The following is a 7999-nucleotide window of genomic DNA, read 5'->3' as shown; positions in this document are numbered from 1 at the left end:
GCCGGGAATGACTATCATTGCAATCTGGCACAGATTACAGATACTATTACAATCTGGGAATGCAGTTTTGAGGATACAACAGTATGTTTATTTGCCCTAAAGTGATGGAAATGACTGAGATTACTGAAATTGTGTAATTTAAGAGATTGCGATTTGTGTTTTAAAGTAAGTCATCTCACTATGTTTTGACAATAGGCGTCCTCTCCCTGATAATAAACTATTCCCTTTGTTAAGCAAAGCTTGGAGATTTCCTCAACACCAAGACTTGTGGTTCAACTTTCCAGGCCATATCTGTCTCCACATCTGTGTGAGCCAAGCTGCATTTGGCCACCACACAATCCCATTCTGACCGAAGAGACCGAACAGGATGTCTGGTTGCGTTTTACAGAATCACTGCCGTGTGTCTATTCTTCTGCATCTGCACTGAAAACGTAGCAGTTTGCCTTCACTATCCCATTGAATGATGGAAACACTAACAGGCCAAGCATTGAGGGGGAAAAAACAGCCTGGAGATGCTTTTTTCCCTCTATTTGTGACCTGCCTCCCCAAAGCAAACAATCAAGATCCAGCATTTAATTTCACATCTTATCTTTGCAGCATTGGTGGATGTAAGTTGATCCTTTGGCAGAGAGCTGCAACTGTTCCCAACAGGGGGTCCATCCTGTCTTAGTCTGCTCACTGGCATCAGGAGCAGCTGCAGGGAGGACAGAGGAAGGTCAAAACCAAAATGAGGTTGGATGTCCAGAAACCAGGGAGCGCCGCCCCTGGTGTTTCAAGGTCGAGATAGATACACAAACCTCTACAAAGGAGAAATAGAGCTGAGTGAGGGCTCATTAAGCTGTTGCTTATGGCACAAAACACTTTGAAATCCAATGTTACAAAGCCTCAGTCTATTTCTGTCATTTTGGATACCAACTCTGAGCTACTTAATATGCTGATCTACCCTGACATCTTCAGTGCTGAAGGACACGGCCGTAATTTGTATTCAACTTTACAACAAAAGCCGGAAATGTATCTTTAACAAGTCAAATACAATGATTGCCATCAATCACTGACAATCACATCAATGTTGAGGTAATGTGTTGTATTTACATTAAGTTGAAACAATAAGCTATTTTGTGCTGATTTATAATTCTACTTTTCCTCCATTGTTTGTGGAAATGTGCATCCAAAGCCCTTAATAGCGAGGGACAGTGTATGTCAATAATGAGTGAATACAAAGCGCATTATTTCACTAATGGAAAAATATGCAAAACAATGGTCAGCAGACTATGCATGAATGCAAGAGTGACACGGGACCAACATGTCAATAACTGTGGCTTATTGGAGTCACGGTCATGACTGGGTAATTACGTTTATTTCAAGAAAGAGAAATGTTCAAGATTAAAGGATTAGCAGTTATTGCATTAAATCTCTCAGCTTAGTCCAGTTCAACACCTTATAAACAAAATGGGAATACCACGTGTCTCCCTGATAAGACCAGTTTCCGTAAATGTGTGCAATTCTGAGCATCACTTCCCCTCTTTTGCGCTTGATTGCTAGATTTCCTAGATTTTGTATTTAATTTCAAGGCTTTCCAAATCAATTTATTTATAACTGTTTGCAGATTATCAGGCCAGTAAACATTTTCTTCCCTTTTGTTGTTTTCTATCCCAGTGAAACAACACCAGAGCTGTGCAGCCCCAAAATCTGCTCTGCCTGCATCCTCCAATCGGAATACATTTCATCAATATTTCTCCTTTTGAAACAACATATTGTACCCCAAAATGTTTTGAAAGTGTGTTGAATTTTGATGTTTGTGTTCAACTGATCGGCGTACAAGAAGGCTATGAAACAGTATGTTAGTGAGCGCTCATTGTGCTGTCCCAATTACAACATGGCTTGTGTGCTCATATTGGCAGCAAGGTTTTCCCCTTCTCTCCTTGAGTCCACATGATTAAGTGATTCAGTTGGGATGCATGCTGTGTGTGTGTGGAGGGGGGTATATTATGTTAGCATCACTCTTCAGGACAGCCACCAAAAGGCAATTTTCAACAGGCAGTTTGGTTCAGCCTACAAACTTGAGCAACAAACACATTGCATGGGTAAAGCAATGACTTCATTTCAACTGATTTTGCGCATTCCAGATGTTTTCCTTGATAGCTGGTTGTTATCAAGCTTATTTTAAGGCACAGCTATGAACACATACTGATGCTATCTTTTATATTTAGCATACACTTTGAATATGTTGTCTGTGAATGTGTTTCCTGTTGTGTTCGGAGAAGGGTGTCAAGTTTGAAAATGTTTTTTGCAACTGATAAGAGGCTGCATTATCATGTGCAATTTGTTCCAAAGATGCCTTGGCAACTCTCCGTTCTGTTTATATATCTTTCAGCAAAATACAAGCGATCCACCAGAAAATATTCACGTTGTTGATTTCTTGGAGAGAAACTCAGCGTGCTGGAGGCTACATTTGTTAAAATTCCCCCATGAACGCTGATTGCAAGAGAAGACACGTAGCATTAAATCAAGCATCAAACATATAATCATGTTTGTTTTGAGCTTCAAAGAAAGTGCCAGCAGTTAATACTTAAGCAGAGGATCGACCTAGGTAATTATCACAGAGTGACTTCAAAAATGAAACAGTTCTAAGACTTAAAATGCAAACATACAAACACTTTGGCAACATGGCCGTGTTCCCATGAGAGAAGAAAGGCTTTAATCAGCAAATGGAACATTTCACACCATTGTCCCGAGGAAGACAGGGAAGAGCAGTAGAAGTTCAAATTTTTCCCTCTAGCTATCTTGGTTTTGCCTTTATTCCCGTATTAATAGAACAGATATGTTTTCAGAAACATGCTGATTGATCAGATTCCCATAATGTGCTGCATCATACTTGTCATTCTCTCTTCTCGTAGGTTGCTGCTTATCCCACAGTTGAGGTGAAATGTTCATGTGGTCTGTTGTATATTATAGGAACCAATCTAGCAACAACCAATGATGGGCAAAGCAGCCAATCAGGTACCCACACTGGAAACTATCTAGTTGTAGCTCTATCACTCCCTCTCCTTTATGTCAGTCTCAGATAACGCACTAAAAACACAGAAAACATGCAAAAACACGCATACAATAGTAAAAGGTATTATATATTAATTGTATTTCAAAAGTATGGGACCATATAGCAACACACACAAATACAACAACAATATATAAAATACAATACAATACGAGGACACAGGTATAATCATTGCAACTATTGTCAGTTATTTATGATTATAAATGAAGAGCAATCAAACTAGTAGTTACAGGAGCTCAACTGTTGGAAGGGACTGGAATGGAAAACATATTTCTGTGTACCGGTAGTAATCAACTATTCAATTTTAAAATTAAAATCTTTAGAAGTCGAGCTTTACAGGAGCACAGTGTTCAAAAGCGGTCTTTTCTTCATCAAGTGTGAGCCGTATCAATGAGGGTTGACTTTCCAGTGGAAGTATGAAGGCAACTTACCAATACAAAAGCAGATGCTTCACTGTACAGATGTCAAACACGAGAGCACCGCAGTGAACACTCAAGGGGTTTGCACAAATAACCAAGAAACACCATGTGATATCCTCATTGCATTTATGGCACTAAAAGCATGAAATTACTCAACAGAATCAAGCGCATGCTTCAGAAGTGATTTCTGAATAGTGCTGTGACCTTCCGGGATCCTTCTTTCTCTCTGTCTTTTTGTTCTCAGAAGGCCAAAGTGCCAACAATCTTCTCTGCAGTCGGCGGCACATTTGTTGTGATGTTCAAAGCAAATGATCGAAATGAGCTTCAACTCTGTTTGATATCTGTATGAAACAAGTGCAAAGTACAGATGCACCATTCTGTTTGTAAAGCATTCGCATCAGTATCATGTCTGATATTGTTTTTATGGGAAAATAACAGCCACACTAATCCTCTAGGACAAACACATTTATTTAATTAGTACAATTGGCCATGATTTGATGCTGCAGATTTAACGTGGCAAAGCACATGTCAGTCCAACCCATCAGACATCTGCTGAGGTTGATGCTGGGGGTAGTAACCTTTGCTGGAAATGCGTTGAGGTCATCAAACAGCATATGAGTGAATCATGCTGTAAAGGTGTAATCATCCCAACATAACAGGTGTGTCAAAAGTCCCTCTAATCCCAAATTCTTTTAATTGTATGATATTCAGGCAGAGCCCCGCATCTTGAAAGCTGTGCCAAAGTCTTTATGAACAAAAGACACAGCATGTGGATGCCATATTTTCCCTTGAATGATATAAGGCTCAAAATACAATACAAAGGGGACATTGAAGTTATGTGGAAAACGGTGTTCACCATTCAGCTATCAGGATGCTCCAAACACTGATGTTGAACAAAAGTGTAGCACTATTCAGGGGTTTGGTTTCTAGATGAACAGTCTGGCCTTTAGCTGCCCCGCATAGGGACATTGGCCAAAATTGCTCACAGCATGGTTCACTGGGATTTGACATCCAGTGTAATTTTTAAGGCTTGCCACAATACAGCAAAACATTAACCTCATCTATACGGATTTGTGTGCTGTGACTGGGGCAAATAAGGTGAGAAGTGCCTGAATCCGTCTGTAATTTGTTCACTTAATGAAGACACACTACATCTTCATATCCAGCCATTATTTTATTAGGAGCTGAAAAAAGGGGGTCTTCCTCACTGAAATTCTTGGTAACCTTGACTTTTTTTCACTTGAGGGATGAAAACCCAATTCCTAAAAAATGATCTCATTATTGCAAGTATGGAATTGTGTTTTCACACTGACTCATATATCTCACAGGATGAATTCTCATTAGGGTGGAGAAAAACAATTCTCTTTTACTTTAACAGCAAGGTTTTTGTCCTTCTCTGCCTGCTGGCTGCAGTGGATCCCGAAGCTCGATCCTTATTTCTCGCTGCTTGGTAACTCAATGGCGCTACCTGCGATGATGAAGGAAAGCCTGTCATCCCTATTATCTGATGCTGACTTGCTGTATATCAGTACCAGGTCCAGACCCACAGTTTCACTCATGTTTCTTTCTCTTACCTGTACAAAATGTAGAACGCTACTCATTAACTGTACCAATGCTAGGGATATTGATGCAAAAGAAAATCTGAATTCCAAAACTTTTTGTATTATTTGTACGGTAATGTGTGGAGATAAGAACGTCTTCCTTTATCATTCCATTATTCCAGCCTGGGTAAGGGTTAAGTACTCTTCTCTGGAGCTTTCCATGCTCCTGTGTGAACCTGCAGAGCAGATGAGAAGCAGAGTCTGTGTCAGTGAGGTATGTGTGTGTGTACACACCCCACTGAAGGGGAGTGTATGTGCAGACAGAACACCTTCAACCTCCTGTCTCCTGTCTGTTTTACCTCAGGGGAAGTACCAGCTCGGCATTAGCATAGATTGTATTCACAAGGAGAGACACATAACACCGCAGCCATGGGGAAGCAGGTAAGGTCTGACAAAGAAACACGTTAAGGGTTTTGGGAGTTTAGTGAGCGCTATGTCGTAGATATGGCTTTTGTTGTTCAAGGTATCAATGCTGATTGTCTCAGAGTGAGCATTGGGACACTTTAGGAAACTACTATCACTTTTGTGTTGAGTCAGAACAAGGTGACTGTGATGGCCTAACTCTTTATGCAAAAGGCTCCTGCTGAATTCCATCTTCAAATAGATAGTATTACACATAAATCACTCCACGTTATCTATATTACATAGATGCTGATTTCTACAACATGCAGAACCACCATGCAGGCTGCACAGTGTAGGACTGTACATTAGAGACACACATGCATGGATGCACGCGAGTGAACAATCAGGTTTGTAGGAGAAGAAGCGCGGCGCGTTATGTGTTTGTCAGTGAAATTTAGAGTTGAGACGGAAATGTTGTCATAACAAGTTCTGTCTTGTGTGCACACGCATCACATCTGCTGGCAGTTGAATATACACATATCCGCTTCCTCATTAAACAACTGCTGGCAAATGATTGAACTGGCAAACAATGTAATATGTCCTTTATATATACAATAGAATAGCATAGAATAGCATAGAAAAAAAAAGAAGTATTGTTTTAGTCATCCAAGATTTCACAGAAACTATTTTTAATGAGTAGCGTTATTCCCCTAACTTTTGTTTTGGCGAGAGCTAAAGCAATGCCATGTTGTTCTAAGAAAGAACAGCATGTGTAATCGTGCCAAATAACTGTGGATAGGGAACTCTGGTAAATTCGTTTTGGTTTTCAGTACTTTCCCTCATACAAGCATCTGGTTCTGCTATTGCTCGTAACCGCCCTCCTTCCCTCTGTTTTAAGACTCAGAGTAGAGGATTCTTTCTTGGTATCAAGCATTTGTGCTTCGAAATTGAGTTATTATTTTTCAATGTGTGGTGATCTATTTTACTCTTGCTCTCATTACAAAGCTTGGATTCTTCAATTTCCATGCAACATCTTAACAGAACTGTCTCCATCAGCAGTGCCAGCTCGAGCAGCAGCTGTGAGTTCTCTGGACCTGCTTGCTGTGACACTATGAGAGCTGGTTCAGTCTCATTGTCAGAGGCAATGGGTGTGGATGGAAATGAGCCATAAGAGTGTGTGTGTGTGTGTGTGTGTGTGTGTGTGTGTGTGTGTGTGTGTGTGTGTGTGTGTGTGTGTGTGTGTGTGTGTGTGTGTGTGTGTGTGTGTGTGTACACAGTACAGCTGAAGAATATGCTTTTATCAGCGATACCCTTGTGGGAAAAGTAAATGTTTAATCCATTTCAAACTCCGGAGAATGTGCGTCACAGGCCTAGATTGAGGAATGTGTCCTGGGTTGTCTTGGATGAATGTTTTGTTGACATGTGAAGTTAGAATAGTAGGGCCACTCTGAGCCAAGGCTCACAGCAAAAGCAGAAAACTGATCAGTTTGACTGCCTCTTAACCTTTGCAGCATCTGAAACACAGCAGAGACAGGCCTCTTGTATCTGTGTGCACTACACACTGGTGGTTATCAGTGGTAGAGCTAACTGCAACTGGCAACTCTCTCAAAAGTGCCTTATCCTGAGCAAGATAGTGTTTTCGAAAACATCCCTTGGTCCGGATGCAGCAGACACAGATCCTGACAGCTGGGCTTCTGCCTTTGGCTCCGACAGTCTCCTTGAACACATGCACACAGCACACCAAAGCAGATGTTCGGCCCTCCTCCAGCATTTCTTGGTGTAGGAGTGTAGTGCAGTCTCTGACTGCAGGATGGAAGAACAGCACAGGTGTTGAAGTAAAGCTTTATACGTCCTATACATAAGATCATTTGTGTCTTTAAATGCTAGTGCTACTTGTAAAAAAAAAACTATGTATTTAGCAATTGGGAGAGTGATTGACTGCTTTACTGCCATATCTGATAAGATAGGTTTAGTGTTGTTGAAAGGGAGATTCTTGATCAAGACATGACGCTATAGTTTTCTCCTCTAGATCCTCCAGACGCTTGGAGCAATTGCAGAATGCAGCAGGCATTCACCGCACCCTTTTTAGAAGGATTTATTTTTTCACGAAAAAATAAAAGCCAAGACTTTTAGGCAACAAGCCTGTGGTGTGGACTAAACATAACACATGACCATACTTTCCCAAAAACCCCTTCATTATTTGATTTCAGTGAGAAAACACCAGACAGATGAGTGTTTCATTGTGTTGCTTTCAGACACAAAGTACAACTGTTTTTTTTTGGTATTTTTTTTCTTTTCATCTTTTGTCAAAATCTTGTTAAACATTCCTATAACTTCAGATGCACAGCAGGCTGTAATAGTATATCAATGTCTTTGCTCCTCAAAAAGACATCCTATTGGGTATTGATAAAGCTCTCTTAGATAATCAATCACAACTATCACAATTCACATCCCCATTAAAAAATGTTAAGGTGAAATAGTGCGCCTTGTACTAATTCAATCCCACCAGTTAAATTCACATTTTGTATATTTTGTCTCCATCGTATTAGAGAGGGGAACTAAATGGCTATTTGATTTGGTTG

The sequence above is a fragment of the Taurulus bubalis genome (assembly GCF_910589615.1).
Source record: "Taurulus bubalis genome assembly, chromosome: 15".
NCBI lineage: Eukaryota > Metazoa > Chordata > Actinopteri > Perciformes > Cottidae > Taurulus > Taurulus bubalis.
The sequence above is the reverse complement of the archived record's forward strand: the minus strand, read 5'-3'. Positions refer to the sequence as shown.